Below are 17305 nucleotides of genomic sequence, written 5' to 3'. Positions count from 1 at the left end.
ACACCTGATATGAATGACCCTCAGACCCTACTCTGTCCCGATGAAGCTTACTTTCCGGCTGCAAAATATCATGCGCTTACATGGTTCAAAGGACTTACCGTCGCCTACATCTTTAGCGACGGAGAGAAAGAGCAGCTTGATTACTGATGGTTCCTACAAAATGCTCACAAAGCCCTCGAACGCACACCGAAATACCGTACACTCTTCGCAAATTATTTACGCAGCGTTTTCGTTAACCCCCCACTCAGCTGGGGAGTGCCAAGCTGCGGTTAATGTTCTGTGCCGCATCACACTCAAGGCTGAACGTTCTGCCTTGTCAGCCATGAGCGAAGGAAGAGACAAGCTGCTGCAAGGATGCTGTTTTGCTGGAGGCACTAGCGAAGCGGAATGCCTCCGTTGCAGATGCCCTTCAAAGGCGCTATTGGAGATATCAGATAATGATGGCGAGGCTCCAAGTGGAACCAGTTACATTATTGAAGAGCCTTTTAGTTGGAATTACATCAGTGATTTATATTTTTTGATTGCTCTTTTATGCCGCCTTTGTTGTTGTAGCACTTACTTGTAACATTTAGTTACTAGAATTCTCATTTGTACACGTTCCCTAAATAAAAAAAAAAGGCGGTCTAAGGCGCTGCAGTCAGGGACTGTGCGGCTGGTCCCGGTGGAGGTTCGAGTCCTCCCTCGGGCATGGGTGTGTGTTTCTCCTTATGATGATTTAGGCTAAGTAGTGTGTAAGCTTAGGGACTGATGACCTTAGCAGTTAAGCCCCATAAGATTTCACACACATTTGACGATTTTTTTTTGACATAGAAGTAATCTGGATTCGTGAATATGCATTACATAGACGGTCAGCTTCAAATGTGGTACACATCTGTAGCAAGGAATGCGAAATTATATTAATCATTTTGTAATACAACGTAATAAGTAGAAGAAAAATGACATTCGAGTTATTTAGTAAACATTCGTGATCGTGTGTTATGTAAGGTTTTAAATACAAGTACAAAACCAGTTACTAAACGACTAATGATTCACTCACACTGACAACACAAGTAGTGTCACTAATTTAGTGACGTTGAGAGCGTCAGCCATCTCAAACAGAGAACAGTAGACACGAACTGTTTCGCATGGTGCCGACTTTTAACGACCACTACTTGATAGTCGTAAGCCAACTTGTCATGCCCTTAGTATAGCTAGTCTACCGCGGGCTCATAACAAATTAATTTACGTAGGTTACCCGTTCATAATAACATCGGCTCGTTTACGACCCGAGGTGCTGTCGACAGTGTCAGTATTGGCTCTTCAGCATAAAAGTTTCACGACAGCTACTTTAAGGGCACCCATCGCGACTTCCTGGATTTCTCATTATAAGTATCGGAAATTGTGTTGTTCCATCAAACAAAGGATACGCTCTTGTATACTGGTCAAAATGACCTCAGAGTTTGTGGTACAATAGGAACAAATAATTAGATGCTAGATCCAAGTTTACCCATACACAACATAAACTATAGATGTAGCTGTTTTCAGATAACCACATGGGCCGGCCGGGGAGGCCAAGCGGTTAAAGGCGCTACAGTCTGGAACCGCGCGACCGCTACGGTCGCAGGTTCGAATCCTACCTCGGGCATGGATGTGTGTGATGTCCTTAGGTTAGTTAGGTTTAAGTAGTTCTACATTCTAGGGGACTGATGACCTTAGCTGTTAAGTCCCATACTGCTCAGAGCCATTTGAACCATTTTTGTTCACATGGTATACATCGAATCCAAGAAATGGTAATCAGTTTTGCTAGGGACAATGGTAAAAACATGAATATAAATCTATTTCCAGTACATGAGCCATTGGTTAGTAACACTGCGCGAATAGCGAAGGCAATGGGGAGATTGCAAAATGCGGCCCTTCATTCATATTTGTGATCTGCCCTGGCTGAAGTGAGCGAATGAAGGATCGCTTCTCATGAACCTAACTGCGCATCGGGAATTGTCGCACAGCAGAATGCTCTAGTAAGAAAGAATGACCCACCTAAGTGAATTATAGCTGGCGGCTCCTACATAAAAAAGCACTCCGTCTTCAGGTGACAAGTGGCCCATCGGGACCACCCGATCGCCGCGTCATCCTCAAATGAGGATTCCGATAGGAGGGACGTGTGGTCAGCACACCACTCTCCCGGTCGTTATGATGGTTTTCTTTGACCGGAGCGGCTACTATTTGGTCGAGTAGCTCCTCAATTGGCATCACGAGGCTGAGTGCACCCCGAAAAATGGCAACAGCGCATCGCGGCCCGAATGGTCACCCATCAAAACGTCGGCCACGCCCAACAGCGCTTAACTTCGGTGATCTGAGGTGTAGTCACTGCGTCAAGGCCGTTGCCTGCTCTTACATAAATCGGCAATAATTGATCATGGGGAAGGTAATCTAACTACTGAATTGATAGTCATAGTCCATATTAACCTCAATTTGTGATCAAACACGAAGAAAGACTATCCTTAACATGAAAAAGTAAAAAAGAAGAGCAACATAAATAACCGATCTTGTATATCAACATCACCAAGTTGAAACTGACTTAGCTTGACAGACCTCTAGGAAAGGATGAGACCGGAGTGACAAACGTTTTACCAAGTCACTCCCCTGAGATTTATAAATCGTTGAGCGTGTAATGAATGCTCTAGTCGCGTGTGTGACGCAAGAAAATGTTCACTTGCGAAATCTAATTGCGCTCGAAAATGAGTGATCCCATGTTCACAAAACCGAACGTCGTGACGCGTTAATCATTCAAATTTTTAATCATATCTGAAGTTCCCGATCGACTTCGTGTCACGATACGACTTCGTGTCACGATACCCCATGCTTCCAGCAATTCTTACCGGAATCAACGCAGAAGCTCAACTACGCCCGCACTCGCAACAGCCTGCTGGCAGTCGCGTCCATCAATCGAGGATGGCGTGCCGGTTCCCAAGATGCAAGTCTTATCTCAGCCATCCCTCCTCTCCATCTTTCCTTCGACTGCTGCCTGAACGTCCACCAAAACCTCTCTTTACCTTTCTGATCCAGTTTTCCAGCCAATGGGAAGGCTTGTTATTAACCGTGGCCCAATAAGTTTTTTGAAGCAGATCTCCATCCTTTTCCTATTAGGTATTTTTCCAGTGAGCCAATAAGGTTCTTTTTCCACACACCGCCAGAAGAATTTTGTTGTTTTGAATGTTTTCGTGTTTTCCTGATGCCACGGAAGACGAAGGATTTTGATAGTTTTGGGGGAAGAGGCCAAACAGCGAGGTCATCGGTCTCATCGGATTACGGAAGGATGGGGAAGGAAGTCGGCCGTGCACTTTCAAAGGAGCGCTACCGCTGGGGGTAGGGGCGGCTTAATCCGCTCAGATCGGACTCAACATATTGATAATGCTTCCCACTTGAGCTTGTTTGGAAAGCCGTTGCCGACATCGACCAACCACCCAATCTGCCTGATAGAACTGTTATTAAAAAATTTTAAGAAAATTTTACGCAAAGCTGTAAGGGAATCAGAGGGACTGTTGACCCACTAGTTTGTAGAATTATGAAAGCTGAATAACTGAAATGTATACTTTTGGAAAGTACACTTTTGCATTAAAAAAATATCAGTGATACAGATGAGAAAATTAGTATTAAAAATTTTAGCCTTATATACACGGTTGCGAAGCAGCCGAAGGAAATTAGTTTTTCCCTAACATGCTTAATAATAGTCAGAAGATCTAAAACAGTATATACGTCTGTGAAGCAGACTGAGGGCGTTGCCAAGCACTTTTATGAGCAAAAAAGGCAACTGAATGGCCTGAGCACATGAATTAGGCCATCACAGTAATTGGTCAGTTTAGGACGACCTTCCAAACAGTGGCTCGCCAATCCTGAAATATGCACACAGTTTGCAAAAGAAATTAACTCCAAACAAGGAAAACTCCAACGCTGCTAATACAAATTGGAACCATTTTTCTATTAGTGGACTTCGGTTTCAACCACAGACTGATCATCTTCAGTGCAAGACTAAGTCCAATGGACTAACATAGTCATGCACGAAATATAACTTAAAATATAGGTTTCCATCGTGAAAAGCATGCCACCTAGCAGTTAAGATTTGAATCTTACCTCTTAGTGGGCTTGTTCTTCACAATGAAAATCTGTGTTTGAAGTCATATTTCGTGCATGATTATGTGAGTCCATTGGACTTAGTCTTGCATGAAGATGATCAGTCTGTGGTTGAAATCGATATGCGGTAAGAGAAAAATGGTTTCAATTTTATATGACCAAATCTTGAATTTACTTTGTTTGCAGTACTTGTTGCGTGGTCGTCGTGTACAAGTTTCTTAAGGAATCCAGTCTCAAGAAAGAAGAAAAGGAAAAAGAAAAACTAAATTACGACAGCAAATGAGTGGTAGGCATTACGCGGACCATAAACCACAATAGAAACATGAGGGCATACAAATGAATCCATTTCGTCCCCTAGTACTAAAAACATTAATCTATGTACAAAACGCACTTAAACCGGATTTAGAAGACACAAACTTTAACTTGGAAAACGCTTATGTCTTATGAAACTGGTAACCTCTTAAAGTTAAATAACTATTTGATTTAGACAGGTTCTTAGCGCCAGGATGCTAACAACATAAAGGCATCGGCCAAACACGGCAAGTGAAACGATCCGAATCAGCTTACCGTCAAATAACAAACGATTCTGCAGTGACCGCTCAACGGAGATTTTTATGCCGCAAATGATGACCAACACTTTTTGTCCGCAAGAAATGGTGCTCAACATCGTTCATGTATTAGACAACAGAGAATCATGGACGGTACACACCCGTAGTCCATCTCCAGAATATGCAGCGCAAAGTTGCAACCCCCCAGTAGGCAAGGTCTCGGCACGCAAAGTAAACATGTACCACACAGATGCGATGAGCGACCACTGCGGCTCCCAAGTAAAAGCCACGATATAATGCGTCGCTACACGAAAACACCCAGACCCCAGCAGATCACGTATGAGTTGCGCACGATAAAATCACTTGCCGTGGCGCCAAGTCGCCAGCAATCGAGATGCCAAGAAAACGCTGGATAAGCAACGCTAATTTCCTCACAGAAAACGATGAAACCAAGAGCACGGCTCAGTTCTCCTCATATTAAGGAAAAACGCAGGAAAGAGGGAGGGGGTGATTAGCAGCAGACCCCAAAATTTAAGGGACAACCTAATCAGTAGAAGTAATTTTGAGCTGACTTAAATGGGTCAGAGCTGCTACTAGTGGATCAGTCTTGGACCAGGAAACTGACTGGGAAATTGGAAATTTGTGGTAAGGTCTTATGGGACCAAACTGCTGAGGCCATCGGTCCCTTTGCTTACGCACTACTTAATCTAACTTAAACGAACTTACGCTAAGCACAACACACACCCATTCCGAGGGAGGACTCGAATCTCCGACAGGGGCAGCCGCGCGGACCGTGACAAGACGCCCTAGACGCACCGCTACCCCGCGCGGATAAAAGTGACTGTGTGGACTATCCAAGGGAGGGAGCGCCTTAGCAGCAACGATCTGCATGGCTTCACTGTGCACATAATCACTTTTTGAAAATACCGCTTCGCCCTCCATTAGTGAGGTATTTTGCCTTGCCTCTGTTACACCGGGCAGCCTCTTCCAGAATATAAGGCGAATGTTGTTCCTAGTAGCTTCCCAGTTTTTCTTGATGATCTCGGGATTAATATCTTCAGGAAGGGGGACGTTAGAATTCGTATCGACAAGTTAATTGGAAACGAAAACATCAGCCTGGCAGGTGTAGTCGTACGGGATTCGCTCACAGCTGTGTAGAAAGCGAAATTCAGTCAGTTGATGAACTGATCCCACTTGGTCTGGGACAGGTAGTGAAAAATAATCATGGCTGACTTCAGATTATGATTAAGTCATTCAACCAGTGTTGGCTGTTGGTAATAGGGAGAGGTCGTGATGGGAGAAATACCGCTATTAAAACGAAACCTCTTGAATTCCATACCTAAAAAGGCCGCTGAATTACCGCTTCCTAAATTCTTAGGTGCTCCAAACACCGAAAATATTTTGGCCAGGTGCTGAGCGGTAAAGCTGGTTCCATGCATTTACTCAGAAGCAACCAAACAAAACGAGTAAATGCGCCAACCACCACAAGGATGTACCGTTTACCATTTTTAGCGCTGGGTTGAAGCTCAAAATAATCAGTAAACAGATTTTCCACAAGGTCCTCTGCCAGACTGAAATGTAGATCTCCCCTGCGGTTATTAGAATTCAGTTTAACCATTTTACATTCTTGACAATGGCCGACCGAATTCCTTATGTTGCCATTTACATCTGAGTAAGTTTAATGTTCGTTGATATGCATTGCGGTTTTGTAAACACCACGGTGTCCTACGGATACAGACTGATGAAAGTGTTTACAAACTACTGGAATCATTTCCTTCGAGAAACAAATCTTAGTCTTCCCATCATAGTGGGTACAGTAACATAAGAGATCTTTATTGATAAAATATCCCAGCACTTATCGGCTTCTCATTTCGAAAGCTTCTATTCTCTTCTTATCCAAACTATTTATCGGCCATGTTTCACTTCCATACAAGGCTACACTCCATACAAATACTTTCAGAAACGACTTCCTGACACTTAAATCTATACTCGATGTTAACAAATTTCTCTTCTTCAGAAACGCTTTCCTTGCCATTGCCAGTCTACATTTTATATCCTCTCTACTTCGACCATCATCAGTTATTTTGCTCCCCAAATAGCAAATCTCCTTTACTACTTTAAGCATCTCATTTCCTAATCTAATTCCCTCAGCATCACCCGACTTAATTCTACTACATTCCACTTTCCTCGTTTTGCTTTTGTTGATGTTCATCTTATATCCTCCTTTCAAGACACTGTCCATTCCGTTCAACTGCTCTTCCAAGTCCTTTTCTGTCTCTGACAGAATTACAATGTCATCGGTGAACCTCAAAGTTTTTATTTCTTCTCCATGTATTTTAATACCTACTCCGAATTGTTATTTTGTTTCCTTCACTGCTTGCTCAATATACAGATTGAATAACATCGGGGAGAGGCTACAACCCTGTCTCACTCCCTTCCCAACCACTGTTTCCCTTTCATGCCCCTCGACTCTTATAACCGCCATCTGGTTTTTGTACAAATTGTAAATAGCCTTTCGCTCTCTGTATTTTACTCCTGCCACCTTCAGAATTTGAAAGAGAGTATTCCAGTCAACTTTGTCAAAAGCTTTCTCTAAGTCTACAAATGCTAGAAACGTAGGTTTGCCTTTCCTTAATCTTTCTTCTAAGACAAGTCGTAAGGTCAGTGTTGCCTCACGTGTTCCAACATTTCTACGGAATCCAAACTGATATTCCCCGAGGTCAGCTTCTACTAGTTTTTCCATTCGTCTGTACAGAATTCGCGTTAGTATTTTGCAGCTGTGACTTATTAAACTGATAGTTCGGTAATTTTCACATCTGTCAACACCAGCGCTCTTTGGGATTGGAATTATTATATTCTTCTTGAGGTCTGAGGGTATTTCGCCTTTCTCACCAGATGGTAGAGTTTCGTCAGGACTGGCTCTCCCAAGGCCGCCAGTAGTTCTAATGGAATGTTGTCTACTCCCGGGGCCTTGTTTCGACTCAGGTCTTTCAGTGCTCTGCCAAACTCTTCAAGCAGTATCGTATATCCCATTTCATCTTCATCTACATCCTGGTAGGACATGTTCTGAGGCATCAAGGGATCACAAATTTAGCATTGGAAGGCAGCGTGGAGAGTAAAAATCGTAGAGGGAGACCAAGAGATGATTACACTAAGCAGATTCAGAATGATGTAGGTTGTAGTAAGTACTGGGAGATGAAGAAGCTTGCACAGGATAGAGTAGCATGGAGAGCTCAATCAAACTAGTCTCAGGACTGAAGACCACAACAACAACAAGCTGTTATTTGACAGCTTTTAATCGAACACCCGGGTCTTGCTATTCTCATAAGTTACCAAACCTCCCAGAACAGCAGACACATATAAGGACTCCTGGTGAAGGTGCGAGGTCTGAACCAGTTGCGAATCGCACTGGAACTTGCGACTGAATGTATCAGCTACTTGGTTGTGTGAACCTCTGATATACTGTACATCAAAACAGAAGGCCCAAAATCCTAACCGCCCAGCGGGCAATCTTTCTATTTTATGAGGCCTAACTATCACACTGGTCAAATCCTGATTATCGATTACCAGCCGGAATAATTTGTGTTCAGTGTGGAATTCAAATTTCTCGAACACAGACCGGCAGCCAAGATCTCCAGATCATATATCGAGTACTTTGGCGGGGAAGAGCGACATCGAAGAGTAGGTGACCGGCTTACACTCTGCCTCACATTCTTGAAGCGATACGACCGCTATGTCTAAGAAGCATTCAGGAGCTAAGACAGTCGCGGTAGCCAAGGATGTTTTCAATGTGTGAAATGCGGACTGATGGGCATCAGTCCACTGAAACGTTCCACCTTTCCAGCGTAATTGATTCAATTTGTCTGGCCAGCTAGGCAAAATTAACTATAAATTTCCGAAGAAATTTACCAACTCTGTCAATCTAGCTAAGCCGTCTTGTCTTTAGGTGGAGAGAACTGGTAGATGTCTTTAATATTATGATCCTGATCGACCTTGATTCCATCGCCCGAAACAATGTGCCCCAAAAGGAATCTCCCTGTAGGCTTAATGTATTTCGGAAAAATCACTAGTCAGCTGCTTCCCCTAAACTGCACAAGACCTGGCATACATGATCGAGATATTCAATGAAGGTCTTATTGTATATCCCAACGACATCTAAAGAATTGTAATCAACACTTAATCCATCAGACGCAACAGTACTGCCACTTCAGCGGCTAAGCCAAAAGGAACATGATTATATTCAAACAAATTGCAGTCCGTATAAAATGTAGTGAGGGACTTTGGGTATTCAGCCAGTGGCACTTGATGACATGCCGGATAAAGATCTAGTGTGATGAAATATCGAGCTCCCGAAAACTAGGTAAAATAATTAAAGAGGCCACGCAACGGAACCGATACTAAAATTACCTTTTGACTAATGGAGTGGTAATCAATTTCAGGGCGACGACACTCACCACTGGGCTTAAGAAACAAAACAAAGGAAAAAAAGGGAGGCGTCTGACAGTCTAATCACACCATTCGCCAACAACTGTTCGACAATTTCACGCCACTCCTTCATTTTTCAAATAGACAACCACCAAGGAAATGGTGAGAAAGGAATTTGACCCATAAGCTACATTTTGCACATAATCTTATCAATGACTTTTAGCACAACACCTTGTATAATCAGAATTCATCCCGTCTTCCTTAAAAATCATAACAAAACAATGCAATTGTCAACAGATTTTTGACAACAGTTAAATTTAACAGTCATGGTAGCCCGCAACTCCACAGATTAACACTGATTCCCAACACCAACAACAACTAGCTATTAACGGTGCTACATTCCTTGAGTGTCCTTTGTAAGGGAGGAAGTCTACACATGCTTGTGTACCATTGATAACCGATCTACCCTAGTCAAGCAGGATGCATACAGGCTCATGATATAAATTTCTACACACAAATGTCAAACTTCCGTCGGAAACGGCCCGTACCTTATTGCAGCCCTTAAACAGACCCTGGGACTTCCTAATGTGCGCTGCCACCCGACGGTGCCGGCTCCGTTTAACATTACGGAAATGTCCAATTCCATTCGTCTACTTTGACCCATAACGTCGCCAACAGGACAGAGCTCCCTGCTACCAGCATATCCAGTACGGTGATCATAGCATCATTACATACACACGCGACCACACATAAAGAGGCCCGACAATTTTTCACTCCAGGAATGTTGTAAGACTAATGAGACAATAGGGGGATGTTAGCAGTTTACGACGGTGACAGACTAAAAATACACCACTACGAAAAAGTCAACATCCCGAAACAAATATCTTCCAGAAAACCTAACACCGACCGGGAATGAAATTTTCACGCAGCAGCGGAGTGTTGGTGTTACGAAACTTCTTGGCAGATTAAAACTGTGTGCCGGACCGAAACTCGAACTCGAGACCTTTGCCTTTTGCGGGCAAGTGCTCTACCATCTGAGCTACCCAAGCGCGACTCACAACCCGTCCTCAGAGCCTTAATTCCGCCACTACCTGGTCTCCTACCTTCCACACTTCACAGAAGCTTGAAGCCTTCCCGTCGTTTCCTCTATATCTCATTTGTTACTGATAACATTCCCTTTTACAATAAACTATGAAACCTTTCCTTAGGATTTCTATCTCTTGCTTAGTAATAACAAATAAAATCTTCCCTTTGAAATTTATTCTCTTTTTCTGTCTTTGCATACAAATTTAATTGCTGCTTATTAAAAGTGATTTTCTCATTATTTCGACGTCGTGGCCCTCAGTCGTTATCTGCAATAATCCAAAACTGTTCCTTACCTTTTTTACTGTTACTGGATCGCCATCTAACTGCTACATCCAACTGCGACATGAATACACTTACTCTGTTTTACTATACTCTATTAGCTGCTGGTGGGCTTTCATAATAAGTGGCTGTATTTATTACCGAAGCTGACGTTATTCTTTAATAGCAAAGCTGACGTTATTCTTTAATTAATTTGACTGAAATTACGTAATTCATAGTTAAACTTTTTCTTGACAATAATAAAATTTTGCAAAGTTTTACGTTGGTTTTTGGGTGTATTATAATTAGAAATGCAATATTGCTGGCAAAAGTTAATTATATTCTGAATGAAATGATCTTACAAACGTTCAAATGGGACTTACTTTTTACAATAATCTTACAACTAGCAATGCGCAAACATACCTTCAGTAGTGTTGAGTTTCTCAAAAAAATTAATTCAATAATATTAGTTCCTCTTATTATAATAGTTAGCTGATGTCTCTGTACATCCGTTTATAATCTCTTGTAAATCATAGCTAGTGGCTGGCAACAATGCTTTCTGGTGCAGACAATCCCTGCTACCATTACAAAATGTATCAATGCGCGGTCTTTCCCGCTCTTTTCTTAAAATGTATCCATACGTGGTCTCTCCCGCCCTTTTAAAAATTATAGCAATTTGCGGTCTCTCTTGTCAACAATACTTTGGTGCAGACATTCACTGCTACCACAATTATTTCCAACATGACAAATATTAATTATTCCTACTTAATCCTATTACTAAAATATAAACATCTTTCATAAATTGTGATTTGATAATAAACAATAGAAATATACACGTCTTACATAACGCTCCACTGGGTTTCCTTAAAATTTTCCTACGTCGTTAAGTCATTTGGACTTGACGTAAGGAGAAAATTTGATTATAGAAACATGTGTGGTAATACGTAAGTTAATGATAGAATATTTCTTTCAACAAAGCATATACATATACTGTCATAAGAATTTGTTTTCCTAAGTCTAACAAAGAGAATATTCAAAAGAGTATACATCAAAATATACAAATAATATGAGTCAGTAAGTTTGAAGTGCACATCAGGTAGTAAAAGTTATTTATATTTCTAATAGTAATGGATGGCAAAAATTATAACATAGTTTATGTTCATTATAAATTGGCATCTATTAGCACCATATTCAAGGAAGGGAAAAAAAAAGGAATTGGATAGCATCGTTAAAGCACTGGCAACTGTCTGTGAATGCACTCAAAAGTCTGTTTCTTTCCCTCACATAGCACAACACCAGGTTTCGCCATGTGATTCCGTCGTCTCTTTCATCCATAGTTTTAGTGTAACCAAACACTAAGTTAAGCATCGAATTGCCTGAGTTGCCGTAGCTACATCAGGTACAAGTTCCAACTCCAATTGTCCTTTAGTAGTGATGGTGTGCATCTTGGTATGCAAGCTCCTATTGACGTACATCATGACTGTGGTGTGCATCTTGGTATGCCGACACCTCATAGAAAGCATCGCAGACTGTAGTAACGTGGTTCAGTATTCACTTTGTTTGTGCTCCATAACCAAAAGGTTCACAGATATTATTGATACCGTTATTACCAAATTTTACATCATCTCTTTCCACTGTGCTCATAAAATTGTTTATTTTACGTTTAAAAGGACAAAATATTTCAACTCGTGTGACTGCAGATAAAGTTTATAGTTTTAAACAATTACATAAAAAAACACATTTTCCATTTGTAGTGAATTCAGCCTACAATACATATTACATTACGTGACAGTCAATAACATAAACAAATATTTCTGTAAGTGGAATTTAGTAGTACATTTAGGCATCAAAATTTTAAATAAAATAGACAAGTATCTTTATACCAACTATGTCACTTTCTGTGACTTTAACAGGTAATCACATAAGTAATTACATAAAGACACTGTTTTTGAAATATGAAAGTATTTTAGCAGGTACACATATAAATAATTACATAAAGACACGGTTTTTGAAATATGAAAGTACATTTTGACTAACTATGTCACTTTCCGTGACTTCAGTACATTCGGTAATGTGTTCGTCAGTTACGAGTCATATTGTCAGTCGACTATATATTGTGTTTGAGTTGTGTAGCACATATCGTCATTGTTATTTAAGAGAAAACATTTGTATTTTACGCAGAGTATGAATCGGTATGCTGACATTTGGTGTGATCTGTTTTCCTATGTACGTATCTAATGTAAAAGATATCATGTTCAATGCAGAAAAAATTTTTCGAAAGCGAAGTACATATAGTAAGCAATTTAATGTGGTTTCTCCATCCGTAGTGCTGCACTGCGCTGTGTCACCTGCTATCAAAATAAACCATTACTAAATTATATTCCTTACATACTAACATCTTCATTCTCCTCTCTCCTTAGCACCTCGTGTCATCTCTCTGCATAACCTATAATAAAATATTCATTGTTAATAATCATCAGCGTACGGCATGACTTCAATATCTCTCTGCATCTGGAAAATCGCGTCAGCTCTCGGCATGACCTGTAAAGCATTTATCCACATTTCTCCATATTCAATACTTATATTATAATTAAAACTACGTTTACTTTGGTGAACTTTGACAACAATGCTGCATGCACGGGTTAAAGAATACATCTAATTGCTACTTTTGTATGAAAATTATTTGTACGTGTTACATTTACATTTAAAGTAGTCCTGTTAATTGCTTTACTTACCTTACATAATGTGAAATGAATGTCCTGCGAGAACGCTTCTAAGACTGCTATTAATGTTCAGTGTATTTATCTGCGGTCGAATCGAGGTGACCTGTTGTGCACGTAAATAACCCATTAGTAGCTCACTGTATTCGGGCTTGCTGGAATGTGTCAAAAAGCTCATTGTTATACTCTGCCTATATGTATCCCTGTAAGAAGGTTTTTTTCTATTTTAAGAATTTCTTTATGTTTGACATATTATGGTTTCCTCTCGATTTTTTTGTTCTGAGTGTCTCAATGTGTACTACATTAGCGTGCGGAATATTTCGAATTCTGTACGGTCCTGCGTATAGAAGTTAAAATTTTTTGCATCGTTTCTTCCCTTTGTGTGACAGATAATGGGTACGAACTGGTACCTTATCGCCAATCTCGTACTTCCGTAATCTACTTACCTGCTTCTGCTGTCTCTTCCGACGATCTACAGCTCGTTTAATGTTCGCTAGTGCCATGTGTATTGTCTCACAATGACGACGTCTACGCTTCATTGGAAAAGTAATCATTTCAGTAAGTTTATTCGGTGGGTATTTATCCGTCTGTATTACAGTTGGTGAGAGCATCGTTGACTCATTAGGTATTGCATTTATTACTTTCTGAAACTGTGAAATGTATTTGTCCCATGTTGTGTGCTTTCTGTGACAATAAATTCTACACAGTTTCCCGATCTCTTTCATTACTCTTTCTGCCGGGTTAGAAGAACCGTGATATCTTGATATGTAAATTGGTGTTATGTTCTTACTCTCTAACATTTGTTTCCATATGTCTGACCTAAACTGCGGTCCGTTATCTGAAATAACCTTCTGTACATGTCCTACTATTGATAGAAAACCTCTTACAAATGCTCTTGATACTGGTCTAGCTGTTGCTTTCCTTAGTGGAGAAAATGTTACAAATGTGGATGTCAGTTCTACGGCTACTAGAATATAACTATAACCTTTACTTGTTCTGGGGATTTGACCGAAAAGATCTACTGCTGCCATGTGTCTTAACTTACCCGGTATGATGGGATACAGTGGTGGAATATGTGATACTGTAGATGATTTAGTTTTCTGACATATCTTGCAGGATGCTATAACTTTGCGAATGTGTTATTCCATATTGTTGAAGTAACAATTTTGCCGAAGAATTAGAAAGCATTTCCTAGCTCCGTAATGTGCATAGCTTAGGTGCGTATACCATATCAGTTTGTTTCTGGTCCCTTCTGGAATGCATAAAGGCCAATTATTGCCGTCTGGGTACGAGCGAATAAACACAATATTTTGATGTATAGTGTAATTATGTCTGATTTTTGCGATGCTCTTGTCTCGCCAAAGCGTTAAAATCTCTTTTAGTGTTTCATCTTTCTGCTGTTCTCACTCTATGTCCTGTAATGCTGATGATATAAAGTTTTCGAAAGCTACTTGTTTCATATACATTACTATGGTTGTTGTAGTAGAAGGTACTTTCTTTCTCTAGTCATTTATGCTGAATAGATGTCGATAGTGCGTCGGCAACAATATTCTGCGTGCCTGGAATGTGTACAATAGTAAAGTCGAACTCTTGTAGATATAATTTCCAACGGCTTAATCTATCATGCGTAAGTTTTGCTGATAATAAAAACTGGATTGCTCGGTGATCGGTATATACAGTGGTGTGTCTTCATATAGATAATGACGGAATCTCTTAAATGCCCATACTACACTTAGCGTCTCTAAATCTGTTACAGAGTAATTGCGCTCTGCTGGAGAAAGTATCCTGCTTGCAAACGCAATATGTTTAACGATTGTCTTACCGTCCTCCTCTACTTCCTGGAAAATATGTAGTACTAGTGCTGTAGTTGAACTATCTGTTGCAATGGAAAAGTTTTGTGTTGGGGCAGGATGCGATAATAAAGGTGCGCTTAGTAAAGCTTCTTTCAAATTCTCGAATTCAGCTTCAGCGTCTTCATTCCATGACCAAATTGTGTTTTTATTTGTGAGCTGGTATAGCAAGGGTGTGTCTAATGCTTTATAATGAATGAATTTACTAAAATAATTAATAAGGCCTAAAAAGCTCCGAAGTTCCTTCTTATTTGTTGGCACGTCGATATCTTTCAATGCTAGCAAATTTGTCGGAGTCTGGTGCAATACCTGTTTGTGTAATGATATGACCTAGAAATTTTATTGAGGCTTTTCAAAATTCAGATTTACGGAGGTTTATAGTTATACCATTTTGCTCGAATGTATTCAGTAATTGTTGAGGGGTGTGGTTGTGCTGTTCCCAGTTTTCTGCTTCGATTAGAATGTCATCTATATATGTAGTAATTTTGTTTTTAAGATCCTGTGGGAGAATTGTATTCAGGCCTTGTATAAAGGCTGCAGACGAAATCGTTAGTCCAAACGGAAGTTTACAAAATTCGTAACATTCACCAAAGCAGAGGAATGCCGTATACTTTCGGCAATTTTGATGCAACTGGATTTGCCAGAAACCTGATTTGAGATCGAGGGTGGTATATGTAGAGGTGCCATGAAACTTTTGCAGTAACTCTTCTAACGTCTGTGGTCGGTCAGTTTCTGTAATGATTATTTTATTAACCTCACGTGAATCTAAAACTAAACGGAGTGATCGATCCTTCTTTTAAACGATGTGTAATGGATTTATATATTGGCGTGCTGCTGGTTCAATTATACCCTGATCAATCATTGCTTGTAACTCTTTCTTAACTGCTTCTGTGTATATATGCGGGATTGGATAGTGTTTTGCTTTGAAAGTCTCGTGTGGTTTCACCTGAAATTAGTACATAAATCCTGTCATCGTTCCTGGAACATTGTTAAAAACTGTTTCATGTTGCACAAGAATATTTTCTAATTCTGAGCGCTCTGTGTCGTCTTTTGCTATACTGTTTCCAACCTTGCGTGTAATTGTCTATTATTCATTATACTCCTGTTCCTCTACCATGTCGTTATTATATGTATTCGTGTATAGTGTGAGATAACAATCGTTATCTTTAGAATCTGCAATGATCTCGATCCTGTGCATATTTTGTTCTTCTGAGGATACTGTGTTTTGAAATCTCACTACCACTTCACAGTCTTCCTTCTGTAATGTTAGGTATGACGATTTAAAGTCAATCTTTGCGTCGTACTGTACGAGAAAATTCATTCCTAATATTATATCAGTTGTAAATGTGAAACTATCCAACAATTGCTGTGGAAAGTTTGCCCTGCAAAAACAAACGTTAACTGTGTCTGTCTTTTGACCTGAATGATTTTTCCTGGAAATGCTCCCTTAACTTTAGTTTTGTGTAACGGGAATTCTGGATAATCATTATCGCTATTGCATCTGTTAAATGTGTCTTCGTTAATTACGCACATTGGTGAGCCTGAATCAATTATTGCTAAAATATTTTGTGACTTTAAATTTATCTGGATTATTGGGTGGCATATAGTTTTTGCATGATCGGTTTTTCTTGTAACAATGTGTCTCGCACGTCGTCGAATGTAAAGGCATTCTCTATCGTTATCTTTTCTCTGTCCTTATCCATAGTGTCGCCATTTAGAGATTCGTCACGGGCTATCTCTAGTCATAAATGTTCTGACATTTCATTTTATGTTGGGGAGTGTTGTGTGTTTTCTATGAGCTGCACTGTTCTACCGTTTTGATTATTAGCGGTAGGTGGCGGATGAAATCTTGTGTCTGGTACATTCGTACGATAACTTTGTTGTTGTGCACTGTTTGAATTTCTATGAAAATTATCATTGTAGAATGTCCTTTGCGGTCGGTGTTCGTTTTCTCTCCTTCTGTCGTCATAACTGTGGTTATGCGGCGAGGCACGCTTGTTTCTCTGAAAAGGCTGTCTTTCTTCGTTTTCTGTATTTTGCGGCTGACCCATGTAATTGTTTGCACTTGTCGCCTTTTCTAGGCGATGAGTCATGTGAAAGTTTGACCGGTTCGGCATTACTTGTCGTATATGTGTCGCGTTATTTGGATGGCTTTGTTGTTGTCTTGAATTGTAATGTACATTGTTATTATACTGCTGTTCATTGAATCCCTGTGTGTATTCTCGACTAAAGTTTTCATTTTCGCTGCGAAAGCGTTTATTATGATTGTTATTGCCAAATTGTGTTTGCTCAAAATTATTATTGTTTG

Source organism: Schistocerca serialis, chromosome 2 (genome assembly GCF_023864345.2).
Source record: "Schistocerca serialis cubense isolate TAMUIC-IGC-003099 chromosome 2, iqSchSeri2.2, whole genome shotgun sequence".
Lineage (NCBI taxonomy): Eukaryota > Metazoa > Arthropoda > Insecta > Orthoptera > Acrididae > Schistocerca > Schistocerca serialis.
The sequence above is the reverse complement of the archived record's forward strand: the minus strand, read 5'-3'. Positions refer to the sequence as shown.